Here is a 19,137-nt window from a genome sequence, read left to right as displayed (position 1 = left end):
AGACAGGACTCTGTGGTGATCAAAGTGCCTTCATGAAACATATTAATTGCCTGTTAAAAGGATCTTCAGAATAGTTGCTTCTGGTGTTATTTTGGAAAAGGAAAAACAGTCTGTGAACATATGAATTCCATATATTCAGTCATAAACTATATTTTAAGAGAAGGTTTGCTACAAAAGTGGTTCTCTCTAGCACATTCTGCAGAAGGGGTACCTCTTTGATATTTTAATGTTGGCTTTTAAGATTATCTTAAAAAATATATTAGAAGAAGTTTGAAAATAAGTTCTTAAGCTTAACCAAACACCCAGTATGCCCCCCAATCCCCTTTCTTTCTGCCCCAAATCCATGTTATGTCTCCAGGCTTCCTGGACTGATGTTAAAAACCTAATACTGTATTTGGATATAGCCTTGGGGAAACTTGATTTTTTAAAAATAAATAACTTGTGTTGCGTGTGTGTGTGTGTGCGTGTGTGTGTTTATACTTGCCTTCTCTAAAGAATGTCATGGTGGAAGAGTCAAGGACTGAGGATCCATGATTCTTTAAATATGTATTTGTATAACACTGGGCAAATTTTGTAACTTATGTATATATTCATGTTTGATGTCTCAAAACAGTAACTGTCCATACCAACCACCACGGCCCTGGTCCACGTCCTGCTTCCATGACCTAACCAACCAATTTGGTCTAAGCAGCAGTTCTATAGGCAGAGAGTTTAAAAATCAAGATTTTAAAAAAATCTGAGTTTATAAGAAAGACAAAAAATAGACAATCTTCATATAGAAATTTAGAGAAAAAACAGTAACTATATTGAAATAATGGAAAATAGATAGCCATTAATTTTCTATAACAATTTATGATGAAATAATGAATTAAAAATTTACAAGACATTCTCCTGGTAACTAGAGATCTTACCTTCACTGAATTCAGCTGTTATTTTTGGGGAAAAAAAGGTGCTTTTTCTTCCACCAACCCCTACTCTGGGATTTGTTGCCAGGGAACAAGGTTACAATGAGGAGAGAAGAGAAGAGAATTATGGAGAAGATTTGCAATAGAATCATGCAATTTACAGATTAATGTATTTCTCTCTTCACCACAGACTCACTGTTAAGTTAGAGAACAGAGAGTAAGAAAAGTGATTTCATTTTTAACAAGTCATATTTTAACCTGAGCAACTTTTATAGAAATGTATCACAAAGGAAAAAAATTAAGAGTGAAGATGATAATATACTGAAAACATTGATTGTTTTTCTGACTATATTATTAAATACCAGAATGAAAAAATAAGGGTATGTTTAAGTAAGTGCTGGCTTTTCAACTAGATGAAAAAATGTGCAGCCATCTGAATTATTTTGATGCCCATAGAGAGATATTGCTTGTGGATCTTATGGTCCTTGTATGTGTGAACTCTTTAATGAGTGAAGACTCTTCTAGAGCAAGCATGTGAATGCCCTGGCCTAACAAGCCTTGATAGAAAAGATGCTTGTATCCAGGTATAAATGTTCTCGGTCTATGAGAGTACGTATATTCTACACATTGAGAATGTTTTAAAAGAAGCAATAAGCAGCTCTTGTATACAGAGAGCTGTTCTGGAGACTGATGAGATGCTAGTGAAGGGGTGAAAATGCAGTTGGACCTGCTACCTCCAGGGTCAGCGTTTTTTTTTTGTTTGGTTTGTTGGTTGTTGTTGTTGTTTTGAGACAGGGTCTCGCTCTGTCAACAGGCTGGAGTGCAGTGGCGCGATCTCGACTCAGTGTAACCTCTACCTCCCAAGTTCAAGCAATTCTCATATCTCATGCCTCAGCTTCCCAAGTGGCCGGGACTACAGGCATGAGCTACCATACCCAGCTATTTTTTTTTTTTTTTTTTTTGTATTTTTAATAGAGATGGGGTTTCACCATGTTGACCAGGCTGGCCTCGAACTCCTGACATCAAGTGATCCGCCCACCTTGGCTTCCCTAAGTGCTGGAATTACAGGCATGAACCACCACGACCAGCCTAGCAGGTGTTTTTTAGACTCATGTTCAATATTACACTTTATCTTTTGGTTAGGGTTCCGTGAAATACATTTAAAAAATCACTCCAGGTCTTTTTAAGCAGGAAGTGATTTAATGAAGGATACCAGGCATAAAGCAGTAGTTTACAGGCTTAGTGTCTAGGAATGATTCCCACATCAATGCAGAAGGCACCCATCAGTGAGCCCTACTTTAGACACAATTACTGGACTCATGCCCATACTTTCTACTCAGGAGTCAAAAAGACAATCCTGTCACTGGGGTCTCCACAATGTCCCCCTTTAGCCGGGTAAAAAGAGAATGAACCCTGGAGTGAGGCTGAAGGAAAATTCTCATGTCTGTGAGTTTTCTTGGCATCAGAAAAAATCAAATGATGTTGAAATGTGGTCTTTCTTTTATATCTGGTATCTGGGTCCATACAAGTGTATTCAGTTCATAGAACATTATTTTATATCCAGAACCCTGGTTCAATGTAGTTTGTGAAATGACATTTTTAACCTTTTAGCTTCTCCAACTAGAAGGAGGTTGAAATGAAGGTAAAAACAACCGATTAACAGTACCCAGCATACTAGTTTCTTCTGTATTCATAAAGAAATGTAAAACAACTTAACAAACGACTACACATGACAGCATCCCCAAGATATTTCTTTTCATCTAGAAATGTTAGTAACCACCATGAAGGGGGGGAAAAGCTACAATGTTCTCTCAAAGCAGAATAGTAATTTGCTGGTGACATCAATTTGCAAATGAGAATAAGTGGTGAGTTTCATTAAGAAAGAAGACATACTGGGCTATAGTTAATATGTGTAGTAATCAAATAAATCAGACTTAAAGGTTACCTCTGAGTTAAATGATTCTGTAATTTATTCAACAATCCATTCATTCATTTATTCATTAATTTATTGTTAGTCATTCACAACCATAAGAATTTACTCCCACAGCTTAATCAGAATATCTAAGGCACTTAATCTTTACTATCTTCTTCTTATGTCTTGACAACAACCACTATCATTATATACATTCTTTGAGATAACGCCTGATAACCTAACAAAGTATCCATTAATATCCTCTTTGTACAAAGGACAAGCACTGAAGCTTAGAGCAGTCTACCTACATTTATTGAGTTCCTATCCTGTGTGAGGCAGTGAGACAGATTCTAGAGACTCAAGGATAAAATCCACCAAGTACCTGCCCTTATAACACTAATAGTCTAGTGACAGACACAATCAAGTGAACATACAAGCAATAACAGGCTTAGGGCGTAGCAGTTTGAATGTGGAGCTGCATTCACTAAACATCATGGTGAAGGGGGAAGAATATTTTCACCAGTAAAATATATCCCATTTCCACTAGCTAGAAACATCACTGAATCCTTGATTAAAGATACTGTAAGGCCGGGCGCGGTGGCTCAAGCCTGTAGGCCAGCACTTTGGGAGGCCGAGACAGGTGGATCACGAGGTTAGGAGATCGAGACCAATCCTGGCTAACATGGTGAAACCCCGTCTCTACTAAAAAAAATACAAAAAAAAAAAAAAAAAACTAGCCAGGCGAGGTGGCAGTCACCTGTAGTCCCAGCTACTCGGGAGGCTGAGGCAGGAGAATGGCGTAAACCCGGGAGGCGGAGCTTGCAGTGAGCTGAGATCTGGCCACTGCATTCCAGCCTGGGCGACAGAGCGAGACTCCGCCTCACAAAAAAAAAAAAAAAAAAAAAAAAAAGGTACTGTAATTTTATTAGTCAGATCACTTTAAATAGGGCCTACAGCACTTTCCAATTAATAGATCAGCCGTAATCAGCCAGCTAATTACTCCTCTGACTACAGTTGATTTCTCCTCTAGAGAGAGAATGAACAATGTATGGGAGAAGGTTAAACAGCAGCACAGACACACTATCATGGGAATCTGAGCCCTTGGGATCAAAGATCCCCAGAGCAAGTGTGATCCCATTTAAGGAGAAGACAGGAGTTGGGCTGAGGTGGCCAAGAAGGACAACAGACTCACCAATAAGAAAGAAAGGACAGAATCATAAGAATGACCCTTGGACAGTATCTTGGAGATGATGGAGTCCAACCTCTCCTTAGGAGAAAATTTAAGCCACGAAGTTTAAATACACACACCTAACACTAACTAGACCCTTTCAAATTTTAAGATCCTCAGAAAACTGATGTTACTTATATTTTGATCCTCATTTCAACATTCATTATGTGATCCCAAGAGGGTTATAAAGTTTCCTTTGCCTCAGATTTCTTATCTATGCAAGTGGGAAAATGTAGTAAATACCTCATAGTCTGTTGCAATGAGAAAATAACTGAATGAATATGAAGCCCTTGGAATAGTGCCTAGCAAATCTTAAGAGTTTAGCATTAATTTTAATTAATTGTTTCAGTTACTTTTTTTTATTATTGTTACCTCTATAACAATACTGCTCTACCTACAGGAACTGCTGTGCATATTACTATTTTTAGTGTAAGACACACTCATTCATTCAATCATTATTCACCAAGTACCTCCTCTATGCCAATCCATATGTAACTAATCCCCTTGAAGAATTTACTGTCTACTAGTAAGATGGAAAGAAAATACCACAATGTTACTGTGAAGTTATTTATAGAGGAGGAAATAAAGAGTACAGAGATATGGGGTCTAACTTAAGCTGGGCGGGGGGGCGGAGGGGCGGGGGTGGGGGGACAGGGGAAGTTTACTTGTCAGAGTTGCATGCTCAAATTGCCAAAGATTACAGAGAAATTAAGTAGCAATGACGGGGGGAGGCTAATTTCAGAAATTAACCATTTCTCATGACCACTATCCTCAGAAGCCTCCCAATATTTGATGAACCAATGTTATTGGAATTGGAGAATAAGTAGATAACAATAAGCACAAAGACAGGAATCAACTTACCTTAATGTGTCTCTTCATTAAAATGAACATTTAAGCCCCACCAATGAAAACATTTTTATCAACTTTATGCTGTAACTTTTTGAATTGTATTATAATTCATGGAATCCAGATTTTTTAAAAATAGCATTATTAACAAATTGGCAAATGTTGAAGTTATAGACTATTAAAAATCCTTAAGTTGCATGAAAATTCATTGATAATTAAGTGAGAAAAGTAGAGAGACAGGCTTCACACCTTCTTGTCATTTATACTTATATGACATCCATTTACGTAGAAAGTACTGCATGCTAGTCACTGTACTAATATTCTCAGAATTGGACTTCTCAATGACCTGATGAAGTACACAATATTGGCCTCATTTTATCTGTTCAGAGGAGTTAGCAATTTGTTAACATTTGTGCAGACAATAAATAAGTAGTGATCGAGGATTAAAATCAGGAATATATGATGACAAAGTTGATAACTGTTATTCTACTCCACTTAAAAGTTTTCAGCATAACATATCTAGAACATATACTGATAAACATGAGCTATAAGTAATTCTAATTTATGTTAGTAGAACAGGGAGCTAGAAGCTACCTTGGCTGTATTTCACATGGCTTTCTTTCTTAGCTGACTCTGGAGGTCCAGTGCTTGTCTCTTGTTATTTTTTTCTTATATAGTTTTTCTTATTATATTTGCAATGTAAGTGATACTGGATGAGGAAGAAAGGTATTTTGATAGCCGAACAGGCATTCATTAAATTTAGATCCAGCTACCAATATTAACTAAGTGTCTATGATAAGCTGACACTAACAGTACCACCGAGTTTGGTATGCATGATTTTATTCTGTCCGTATAACATCTTTTCAGTGGTATTAATGGTATTGATTCTGTTTCTTGTATCCAGGTTACCTAGTGTTCTGACTCTCTCTCTCTCTCGCTCTCTATCTGTCTCCCCTGCTCCTCCCTCTCTCTTTCTCCTCCTTTATTTTATTTGTTAACCTGATTTATCTTTGAAGTATATTCTAAGCATCTTCTTCAACATAAAGTCACACCAGAAGAAATCAAACCAAGAGATGACAAGAGAAAGAAATTGAGTCCTGGTGATTCCGCTTGAGTTGCTACATACAGCTTTCTATTCCTGGATATTTCCAAGCATCATCTGGCCTTAAATTGCTGCCCTATTTTCCAGAAGGAAGACTACAACAGGAGTTGCCCAAATTGTTGTCCCACCACAGTTTGTATCTTGATTCCACCTGTGAATCCAGAAAACACTTCAGCCATTTGAAGAGTGAAGAGGAGGCTGGGCATGTTAAGAGGTAGATGTATTTGGCCAGATCCTGAAGCCAAGTCTGCGAGGATGTGTAAGGGCCTGATGCTATTACTGCCAATCCCTGCTACCCTTTCCCCCTACACACATACCAGTCACTCTAAATCCCAGCTGTGCTCATCCTTGGATCTCTCTTTCTAGAGGTCTAATAATATCTTAGAATCTTTGATTATTTCTGGTCATTTTTTGGAATTCACAATAACCGAAAACACTCTGGAACTCTTGAATACTGTGTGCTGCTTCTTATGCTCTTATAGCAAAACAAAACTATTGATTTCATGGTTATGAGAGCAAGAAACTTAAAAGAATCATAGCTCTGGATTCTGCTTCTAGAATTAGAACATAAATCTCTATTTAGCCAAAATTAGATGTTTAATTTACTCTACATAGAGACATTTCTTATGCATTTTATTATAAACTTGGTTTGAGAGGACCACGACACCCTCAAAAAGTGATTTACTCATTATTTATATTTAAGCATGTATTTTTTAAATGTATGTGTGCCTTCTCATGGGGGACACTAGTATCAAGGGAGCTGGCATCATTTCCAGCCTGTTCATTATGCACCAAGACAGACAGAGAGCTGCATGTCGGCCTTGATAGTCACCAACAAACATTTGACAAAAATCAAATTATTTAATAAATAATAGTATAAATAAATTCCTTTCTACCACTGAAATTCTATCATATTTTACAAACGTCTCTTTGATATTAATTGTTGCCTTTATTATTATTTTAGATTTGTAGAACTGTCTGGGTGTACTATGCCTTATGTCACCAGCAAACAAAGCACAGGACTTTCCTTCCAGTCATATTTGATTAATTTGTTCTTGGAATAAGACAGGGACTCATCCCTGTTCCGACAGACTACAAGGCTTCCTTCAGAAGAAGCCGTGGCAGAGAAGATTATCACAAAATGACTTTAAGAGTGTGACACATTGAAAGAGGACTCACTGAGGCCTGTGGCATTTGTAATGAGACGAAATGGTGGTTGAGAAACTTACAAATCTGTTTGGGAAGTTCTGACACTGGTTTGTGTCATTAGATGATGCTGCCTGCCACCACCTTGACAGCTGCATAATAAGAACAAAAGTCTCTCTGCTCAGGGACAGCTGCAGTACAGGGACTGTAGCACCATCAGCTGTCATTTGGAGCTGACAGCCTTCTTGATGGTGAGAAGACTTGGAGCTGCCATGGGCATCTCATTCAGTAACCAGTCTTTCCATTCATGTCAGTTTCCAGCCTAACCTCAGGTTAAGAGCTGGGTCAGTATGACCCTTAGGAGTGTAATAGATCTGGTCAATCAAACGCTGTGAATCCTTTCTCAATGGAACAAAGGTAGCAGTCTCAGAAAGCATGGGTGTGAATAAAGCCAATCACCCAGATGGTTGCTCTAGGGCTCAATAAATAGTCACACAATGACAATTTTCTAGCAGCATATGTGGTCATTTGCAAAGGGCTTTCACATACATTATCCTATTTATTTTTCAAAATAACCCTGTGAGATAAGACAAATAGGTACAATTATTACCATTTTATAAATAAGTCCATTGAGATTGAGAGAGACTGAATGGCTTGCCCAAGGCTGAATACACGGTCATTAATTAACCCTGGCTTAAATGGAAGCCTTCTAGTCTTCAGGTTCATAATGATAAACACTGACCAATGATATAATTTTGGCCAAAGAAGACAGGTCAAAATCATTGAATAAGAGAGGATTGCCAAATCAAGCTTCAAATGCTAGCTGATATTATGTCTGGTTTCCCTATCTCCTGGCGGTGTTTTCAAATATGTGTCCAGATTCCATCTTATTTCTCAATTAATTAGACTCACAATTATTCATGAAAGACAATGCACAGAGCATTCCACTTGATATTTTTACATATTATCCATTTTTACTTTACCCTTACAAAAATAGCCCTTGGAATTGGTTTATATTATCTATATGTACCACAAGAGGTAATTGGAATTCCAAAAAAAAAAAAAACCCAAAAACTCAAGTGACATCACACTGTAGGAAATGTTAGAACTATGCCTTGAACCCCTGTAATTTGACACTGAAACTGTCCTAATAAAATTAATACAACTTAATTGCTAGATTCTTAACAAAAACAGAAGCCTGGAGTAGAATCAGAGCAAAGCATGAACCAGGTTGCCCTAGAACCACTTCCTTAAAGCTACCACTTGGAAGTCACCTACCCCCATCACAAGATCCTAACTTCTGTAGATAACATCCTTATCATTCATAAACCTCAAGTTTTTGATTTGAGATGTTTTGCAGATCCTGCATTCCAACAAGTCCGTTGATGCCAGCCAGTCTGAAGACCCGCTCTGAGGAAGCCACTCAGTACCAGAATGTGGTTTCTTCATCTCCCTATCCCATGACTCAACCTCTCACTTTGCAAACAATCAGCAACCCTAGCTCCTCAGCTCTCTGTCCACCAAAATTCCCTTAAAAACCCCAGTCCAAAACTTCTAGGAGAGGTAGATTTGAGGTTCCCTCTCATCTTTTTCTTTGGCTGCTATTTGATTATTAAACTCTTTATCTGCTGCAATTCCTGCTGTTTTGGTGCATTGATTGGTTACCGTGCACTAAGCAAGAATCTGATCATGCTATAACAATACTATGCAGGTTGATTTTCTTTATGCAAATATTCTGAAATGGATATGCACACATAGGGTCTCAAAGTCCTAATTTTCAATGTATATTTTTAAATGTTTATAATAAGAAAAGATCAGTATGACAATATTCTGAATCACTTGAATTAAGTCCTAAACAAACAAGTGTTGTCACTACTTTGTGGGGCCAACCCAAAACAGTTTGTTTCCAGACTCATAGGCAATCAAGATCACTCAATGTGACTGATTATTCTTTATGAGGCATTTCTTAAAAAGGGAATTCATGAGTCATTGACTAGAACTCTATCTGGTTCTCTAAATTTAGTCCATATTAATTTGGTTTATGTCAACACAAATATGCCTTGCAGGACTAGTGCAAGGTTTTGGGATAAGTACTGTGTTAAACAAGAGAGGAATCAGATCATTTTCTTTTACTTAAGGGCCAGTTCCACAGTGTGTGAGTGTAAAAGGTCCATAAAACAGAATGAGAATTCAGGTAAGAATGTTAAACCTATCTCTTGTCTTGTGCCATCAAAAGAATTTGACACTCATAAAAATCAGTGACAAACTGTAATAGTCTGTTCTCATGCTGCTAAAAAAGACATCACTGAGACTGGGCAATTTATTAACAAAAGGGGGTTTAATGGACTCACAGCTCCACATGGCTGAGAAGGCCTTACAATTGGTGGAAGAAGGTGAAGGAGCAAAGGAACGTCTTACATGGTGTCAGGAAAGAGAGCATGTGCAGGGGACCTGCCCTTTATAAAACCATCAGATCTCCTGACACTTATTTGCTATCAAGAGAACAGCGTGGGAAAAACACACCCCCATGATTCAATCACCTCCCACTGGATCCCTCCAATGACATGTGGGAATTATTGGAGCTACAATTCAAGATGAGATTTGGGTAGAGACACAGCCAAACCATATCACACACTTTTGCCATAATTGCTGGCATATAGTAAGTCAGGTAAAATACACTACATACCATATAACTCATTTTATGTAAAACTAAAAAAAAAAAGCAAATTTATCTCTGTTGACAAAAAGCACATAGGTGGTTGTCTGGTTACCAGGGGATGCAAGGAGTGGTTGCAGTGAGGGAACAGAAAGAGACACAAGAAAATTTGGGGGTGATGCCATCGCACACAATCTTGGTTGTGTCCATGGCTTCATGTGTGCATACACATAACAGAGCGTATCCAATGGTACCCTTTCAACACAATTTCTGTGGTTTCTTGCATGTTTAGTATACCTCAATAACATTGTTTAAAAAGTAAATTACTGGTAATGCTTTTTGAAGTTTGATTAATAATTACACATAAATAATTTAAACTTCTAGTGAATTATATTTGGATTAAATCAACTAAAGAAGAATGAATAAACTATTCATTCCTCAGTTGGCTCCTTAATTTCCAGGTTATAATTATTGGGGTCTATGTACCAAATTTTACTGAGTATTTTCTATCTCTAACACTAGGTTTTTCTTAGTAACGGAGTTCTGCCAGACTGAAATCTTGCTTCAGACTTTTCAACTTAAATATAAGGTTTTTTCCTCCCAAAAGATATGCTAAACATATCTTATGTTAATGTACATACATAAATATTAATATCTAGAATAGATACTTTATATATTTACATGTCAATGTATGTTTATGTGAATATATTTTATATTCTTTGTTCATATGTATGTTCTTGTTATAATATTAAATATGACTTTCATTAACAAAGAATATGTTGAAGGAAAAGTAGTCAAATTCTATTATATTTTTCAAAAGGAATAGATAATCCAAACCAAGCCTTCAAGCCTTCCAAATTTTAAAATGATAAAGAATATCTAATTAAATACTTAACTAATAGTAAAACTGGGAAGATAACTTCAACATACAAAGCAGAAATAGTACAGAAAATTTGACACATGAACTTGATGGACTTTTATGCAGCCATTAAAATGATAATTATGAAGGCTATAAAACAAAATGAAATGCTTATAATAAAATATTGAGTGACAAAGGCAGAATGCAAAATCATATCTATGCTATAATTAGGTTTTGCACAACACATACCTAAGGAGTTTGTAACTCAGTTTCAAGCATTGTCTTAGGTCCTGCAGTTACAAAGGTAAAGAAATAACTGCCCATAGCTTTAAGAAGCTCAGTCTCATTGCGGGAGACTGACATGCAGTAAATGAGTATGATAACCTCTAAGACCTGCTATATAATTATATAGTGCAGAAGTAGGTCAGAAAAATAAGTAACAAAGCCCATGAAGTGAGCTAGGAAAACTTCCAGAAAAATAAATATCTGTCTGTGTAAGTACACTGGCCAGAGAGCAACTACATCTGGGATGGAAATCCCCTTGGTACTTTTGAGAGACAAGAAGAAGTCAAATAAAATGTTTTCTTAGCAGCAGCAGCAGCAGCCAGTAGGCACAGCCCAAATGGCTCAGTTCTCTTTCACCTGCTTCAACTCCTGCTTGTCCACATCGCCTACCTGCAAATCTGTTGGTAGAAACCTCTTTCCTGCCCCTGCTCATCATAGGAATGTCATGGTTTATGTTGATATACTTTTATGGCTTTTTGATAACCCCAAACTGCTGGATCCTTAAGGGTCACTTCTCTGACACTCGGCATAGTTTATTATTTTAGGATTCCAAACTTTTTCTTGACTCACTAATTCTTCTTATGTAATGCTATCAACTTTGTCCTCTAACTACGGTGACTCTCCATTCTGATTCTTAAACATTACAGCTGGGAACATAAAAGTATGTTCCATAGAGTATACAGAGAAAGGGTCAGCAAATTGCCACCCACTGACCAAAGCTGTCCTGCTAAATATTTTGGTCCTACCTATGCTACAGACTAAATATTTACGTATCTCCAAATACAATGAAACATAATCCTTAATATAATGATACTTGGAGGTGGGGCCTTTGTGAGGTGACTAAGTCATGAGGTCAGAGCCCTCATAAATAGGTTAGTGTCCAAAGGACATAGATGGCTATCTGTGATCCAGGACTCAGGCCCTCACCAAATACCACATGTGCTGGCATCTTCTCATTGGAATTCATAGCCTCCAGAACCATGAGAAATAAATTTCTTAGCTATCTGTCGTAGCAGCCTGAACAAATAAGACAAAATTCAAAGTTCAAATGGCACTTACATTTCTAACTAGCTGGAAACAAATATATTTTATAACACAATAATTACATTGAAAATATTTCCTTCTTTGTAAATAAAGTTTTATTGGAACATGACCATGTTTTCTATCTTTATATACAGCTAGTCTCCAACTTAGGATGGTTTGAGTGGCAATTTTTCAGCTTTGTAATGGTGCAACAGGGATACACATCTAGTAGAAAATGTACTTCAAGTACCCATGAAACCATTCTGTTTTTCACATTCAGTATTCAATAAATTACATAAGAAATTCAACACTGAATTACAAAATAGGGTTTGTGTTAGATAATTTTACCCAATGGTGGGCTTTGTAAGTATTCTGAGAACATTTAAAGTGGGCTCGGCTAAGATGTGACGTTCAGTAGTTTGGGTGTATTAAATGCGTTTTTGATTTACAATGGGTTTACTGGGATAAAACCCCATTGTAAGTTGAGGAGCATCTGTATATTATGTGGCTACATTCTTGTTACAGCAGCAGAGTTTAGTAATTGTGACAGAGAGTGTATGACCTGAAAAAATAAAACAGCTTGCCCTTTACAGACAATTTTGTTGACTATGTAATAGAGAATAGTCTCAACATATTGCTATAGTTTATTTATGATATGTATAACTATACATTTATTATATGTGTGTATTTATTAAATGTATATGTGTTATTTATTAAATGTATATTTATTATATGTATAACTGTATTTATTATATGTATAACTACGTATTCATTGTATTTTGACAATACTTTAATGTAACTAAATCTTTTCAACAGCAATGAGATAAAAGTTTTGTAAAAAATATCAAGTACCACATTTCTATTTCTCAAATAAATTGATGATGATGTAAAATTTGTTAATATTTGCCTTCCACATTAGTCCATTTTCATGCTGCTGATAAAGATAAACTCATGACTAGAAACAAAAATAGGTTTAACAGATTTACAGTTTCACATGGCTTGGGAGGTCTTGCAATCACAGTGGAAGGCAAGGAGGAGCATGCCATGTCTTACATAGGTGGCAGCCAACAAAAAGAGGGAGCTTGTGCAGGGAAATTCCCCTTTATAAAACTGTCAGATCTCATGAGACTTATTTACTATCACAAGAACAGCATGAGAAAGATCTACTCCCATGATTCAATTAACTCCCACTTGATCCCTCCCATAACACATGGGAATTCAAGATGAGATTTGGGTGGGGACACAGTCAAATCATATCATTCTTCCCTGGACCCTCCCAAATCTCATTTTCTCACATTTCAAAACTAATTATGACTTCCCCAAAGTCCCCCTAAAGTCTTAACTCATTTCAGCATTAATTCAAATGTCCACAGTTCAACATCTCATCTGAGACAAGGCAAGTCCCTTCTGCCCTAAGCCTGTAAAATCAAAAGCAAGTTACTGACTTCCTAGATACAATGGGGGTACAGTCATTGGGTAAATACAGCCATTCCAAATGGGAGAGATTGGCCAAAACAAAGTGGTTACAGGCCCCATGCAAGTCCAGATTCCGGTGGGGCAGTCAGATCTTAAACCTCCAAAATGATCTCCTTTGACTCCATGTCTCACATCCAGGTAATGATGATGTGAGAGGTGAGTTTCCATGGTCTTGGGCAGCTCCACTCCTGCGGCTTTGCAGGGCACAGCCTCCCTGCCAGCTGCTTTCATGGGCTGGGGTTGAGTGTCTGCAGCTTTTCCAGGCACATGGTGTAAGCTATCAGTGGACCTACAATTCTGGGGTCTGGAAGATGGCGAGCCTCTTCTCACAGCTCCATTAGGCAGTGCCCCAGTAGAGACTCTGTGTGGCAGCTCCAACCCCACATTTTCCTTTCATACTGCGCTAGCAGAAGTTATCTGCAAGAGCCTCGTTCCTGCAGCAAACTTCTACCTGGACATCCAAGTGTTTCCATACATCCTCTGAAATCTAGGCAGAGGTTCCCACACTCCAAATCTTTATTTCTGTGCTCTCGCAAGAAGCACATCACATGGAAGCTGCAAAGCTTGAGATTGCACCCTCTGAAGCCACAGTCCAAGCTCTCTGTTGGCCCCTTTCAGCCATGACTGGAGCAGCTGAGATGCAGAGCACCAAGTCCCTAGGCTGAACACAGCATGGGTACCCTGGGCACAGCCCATGAAACCACTTTTTTTCTCCTAGGCCTCAGGGCCTGTTATGAGAGGGGCTGCCATGAAGGCCTCTGACAGGCCCTGGAGACATTGTTCCCATTGTCTTGGGAACTAACATTGACCCCTTGTTGCTTATGCAAATTTCTGCAGCCAGCTTGAATTTCTCCTCAGCAAACGAATTTTTCTTTTCTATTGCATTGCCAGGCCGCAAATTTTCTGAACTTTTATGCTCTGCTTTCCTTATAAAACCGATTGCCTTTAACAGCACCCAGGTCACATCTTGAATGCTTTGCTGCTGAGAAATTTCTTCTGCCAGAAACCCTAAATCATCTCTCTCAAGTTCAAAGTTCCACAAATCTCTAGGGCAGAAGTAAAATGTCACCAGTCTCTTTATTAAACATAGCAAGAGTCACATTTACTCCAGTTTCCAACAAGTTCCTCATCTCCATCTGAGACCACCTTAGCCTGGATTTGATTGCCCATGTCATTATCGACATTTTGGTCAAAGCCCTTTAACAAATCTCTAGCGAGTTCCAAATTTTCCCACATTTTCCTGTCTTCTGAGCCCACCAAACTGTTCCAACCTCTGCCTTTTACCCAGTTCAAAAGTCGTTTCCACATTTTCGGGTATGTTTTCAGCAGCACCCTACGTTACTGGTACCAATTTACTATATTAGTCTATTTTCATGCTGCTGATAAAGATATACCTCAGGCTGTGAACAAAAATATGTTTAATGGACTAACACATCCACGTGGCTTAGGAGGCATCACAATCATGGCAGAAGGCAAGGAGGAGCAAGTCACATCTTACATGGATGGCAGTGGGCAAAAAGAGGGAGTTCGTGCAGGAAAATTTCCCCATATAAAACCATCAGATTTCATGAGACTTATTCACTATCATGAGAGCACCACGGAAAAGACCTGACTGCATGATTCAATTACCTCCCACTGGTCCCTCTCACAACATGGGGAATTCAAGATGAGATCTGGGGAGGACACAGCCAAACCACATCACCTTCCACCAGTGATGTCTCTGACCACATGAAAAACCAATACACATCAATCTGCCTCAGCATCTATCTAAAACAGTAGAGTAATTTTAACAAGTCTCTGCCTAAAGATAGAAATTTTACCCATTACATCTTATCCCAGCTTGTTTTGGTCATCAATCTGTAAAGCTTAACTTTCAATGTTGACAAAAAGCCTATTGTTCTAAATTTATTTATGTTTGTTTCATCTTTCTTTCCGCAGTATAAAACAGAAAAAAATTAATGTGTTTACAATTAAATTATGATTTTAAATTGATGTTATTAGATGCCTCAAATATGATATCTGTTTTTTTTTAAGTCTATTTTGTGTTGCTATAACACAATATCACATACTGGATAATTTATAAAACAGAGAGAGCTATTTCTTACAGTTCTGGAGACTGGTAATCTCAAAAGGGGAGGGAGTTGGCATTGGGTGAGCGTTTTCTTGCTGCATAATTTATTACAAAAGGACAAAGGGAAAGAGAGAGCAAGAGAAAGGAAGCTAAATTCATCCTTTTTATCAGGAAGCCATTCTAAATAATATCATTATTCCATTAGTGATGGCAGAGCCCTCATAACCTAATCACCTTATAAAGGTCCCACTTCTCCATACTGTTGCATTGAGGATTAAGTTTCCAACACATGAATTTTGGGGTTACATGCATGCCATCATGTTCTAGCTCATGATCCCCAAAATTCATGTCCTTCTCTCATGTAAAATACATTTACTAAATCCCAATAGCCCCAAAGTGTTAACTTTTTCCAGCACTAACTCAAATGTCCAAAGTTCAGAGTCTTATCTGAATCAGAGATGAGTGAGACTTATAGTATGATTCATCCAGAAGCAAGTTCCTCTAGAGCTGTAAGCCTGTGAAATTAACAAGTTATCTGCTTCCAAAACACAGTGTTGGAACAACCATAAGCTAGACATTCCCATTCCAAAAGGGAGAAATAGGCAAGATAAAAGAAATAACTGGTCCCAAGTAAATCCAAAATCTAAGAGAAAAATCAGTACTGAGTTTTATAGCTGGAAAATCATCACCTTTGACTTTATCCCTCACATCCTGGGAACACTGGGGTAGGAGCTGGGACCCCAAGGCCAAAGGCAATCCCATTCCTATGGCATTGCTGGGCACAGCCCATCCATCCACTCTCAGGGGCTAGAATTTCATGACCGTAGCTTTCCCAAACTGGAGTTGCACATTGGTGGCCCTACAGGTTCTGTAGTCTTGGGGACTTCCTTACTCCCTCAGTTTCAGTGGGCATTGCCCTAGTGGATGCTCTCTGCAGTAGCTCTGCCCTTGTAACAAATCTCTGCATGGGCCTCCAGGACATCCATGGCATCCTTTGAAATCTAGGTGGAGACTGTCACGGCCCCACAACTTACGCATTTTGCTTTGCAGGATTTGCACCACATAGATGCCACCCAAGTTTATGGCTTGGACCTCCAAAGCAGCAGGTAGAGTGTCACTTAGGCCCACTTGAGCCATAGGTGAGGCAGTCAAAGAGCAGTTTCCTGGAAGGCAGGGAACAGAGTCCAAGGCGGCACTGAGCAGGAAGCCAATGGAGGGCACCCTGGGCTCATCCCCTGAACTTATTCTGCCCTCCTGGTGCTCTGGACCTGTGATGGGAGGGGCAGCCTTGAAGATCTCTGAAATGCCTTCAGGTCTTCCTCCTATTGTCTTAATGAATCTAACCTAACTTTCTTCTATCCATATTAACTTCTTTTTTTAAAAATACTTCAATTTTTATTTTAGATTCTGGGGCACATGTGCAAGTTTCTTACATAGGTATATTGTATGATACTGAGGTTTAGGGTACAACTGACCTAGTCACCCTAGTAGTGAGCATAGTACCCTATAGGTAGTTTTTCAGCCCTTACCTCCCTCCTTTTCTCCCCACTCTAGTAGTCCCTAGTATCTATTGTTCCCATCTTCATATCCACGAATACCCAATGTTTAGTTCCCTTTTAAAAGTGAGAACACGCAGTATTTGGTTTTCTGTTTCCACATTAATTAAATTAGAATAATGGCCTACAGCGTCATCCAAGTTCCTTCAGCATAAAGAATAATTTCATCCTTTTTTTATGGATATATCATATTTAATGATGCATATATACCACATTTTTTCCCCAATCCACCACTGATGGGCATCTAGGTTGATTCCATGCTTTTCCTATTGTGAATGGTGTTGCAATAAACATAAAAGTATGTTGCAAGAAGTAAGGGACTCTGAACAGAGGGACTGGCTGAAGCCATGGCAGAAAAACATAAATTGTGAAGATTTCATGGACATTTATCACTTCCCCAATCAATACTCTTGTGATTTCCTATGCCTGTCTTTAATCTCTTAATCCTGTCATCTTCGTAAGCTGAGGATGAATGTCGCCTCAGGACCCTGTGATAATTGTGTTAACTGCACAAATTGTTTGTAGAGCATGTGTGTTTGAACAATATGAAATCTGGGCACCTTAAGAACAGGATAACAGCAATGTTCAGGGAACAAGGGAGATAACCTTAAAAGTCTGGCTGCCTGTGGGCCGGGCAGACCAGAGGAAATTCCAGCTTGGTGATTTCTAGTCAGACAGGTTCTCTGCTCTTGAACCCTGACAATGCATGCACAGCAGGACATGGAAGTTCATTAGTGATTCTAGTTTCACCCTGACCTTCTGCCGTGTGATCTTTTGTCGCCCTTGAAGCATGTGATCTCTGTGACCCACAGCCTATTTGTACACTCCCTCCCCTTTGAAAATTGCTAATAAAAACTGGCAGGTTTTACGGCTCAGGGGGCATCATGGAACCTACTGACATGTGATGTCTTCCCCAGACACCCAGCTTGAGTGCCAGATTTTGGGGGAATCCGCCCCCGATAATTTAACAGAGGTTCTTTACTATTTTCCCTAAGTGTCAGCCTGTCTGAGAAGTATAAGGAAAGAGTACAAAAGAGAAATTTTAAAGCTGGGTGTCTGCCAGGCTGGAATTGACTAATCCTAGCAAGCATGGGGGCACTGCAGGAGACTAGTGCGTATTTCATTCCTATCTACATCTGCATAAAGGCAGACACTCCCAGGGCAGCCATTTCAGAGGCCTCCCCTAGGAATGTATTCTTTTCCCAGGGCTGTTAATTATTAATATTCCTTACCGAGGAAAGAATTCCGTGATATTTATCTTACCCATTTTCAGTAATAAGAGAAATATGGCTCTGTCCTACCTGGCCCACAGACAGCCAGACTTTAAGGTTATCACAGGGTCCTGAGGCGACATTCATCCTCAGCTTACGAAGATGATGGGATTAAGAGATTAAAGACAGGCATAGGAAATCATAAGAGTATTAACTGGGGAAGTGATAAATGTCCATGAAATCTTCACAATCTATGCTCAGACTGCAGTAAAGACAGGTATAATTAATTATAAAAGTATTAATTTGGAGAACTAATAAATGTCCATGAAATCTTCACAATTTATGTTCTTCTGCCGTGGCTTCAGTCGGTCCTTCCATTCGGGGTCCCTGACTTCCTGCAACAAAAGTACATATATCTTTTTGGTAGAATAATTAATTTTCCCTTGAGTATACCTCATAATGGGATTCCTGAGTCAAAGGTTCGTTCTGTTTTATGTTCTTTGAGAAATCTCCAAACTGCTTTCCACAGGTGCTGAACTAATTTACATTTTCACCAACAGTGTGTATGTGTTTTCTTTGCCCTTTATCCTCACCAGACGTTGTTGTTTTTTGACTTTTAAATAATGGCCATCCTGACTGGTGTGAGAGGTTATCTCATTGTGGTTTGGATTTGCATCTATCTGATGGTTAGTGATGCTGATTAGTTTTTTGTATGTTTTTAGGCTGCTTGATTGTCTTCTTTTGAGAAGTGCCTGTTCATTTTTTTTCCCACATTATAATGGGGTTATTTGTGTTTTGCTTGCTGATTTGCTTAAGTTTCTTAAGAATCTGGATATTATACCTTTCCATTCAATTCATAGA

Source organism: Piliocolobus tephrosceles, chromosome 7 (genome assembly GCF_002776525.5).
Source record: "Piliocolobus tephrosceles isolate RC106 chromosome 7, ASM277652v3, whole genome shotgun sequence".
Taxonomy (NCBI): domain Eukaryota; kingdom Metazoa; phylum Chordata; class Mammalia; order Primates; family Cercopithecidae; genus Piliocolobus; species Piliocolobus tephrosceles.
Note: the sequence above shows the minus strand (reverse complement) of the source record.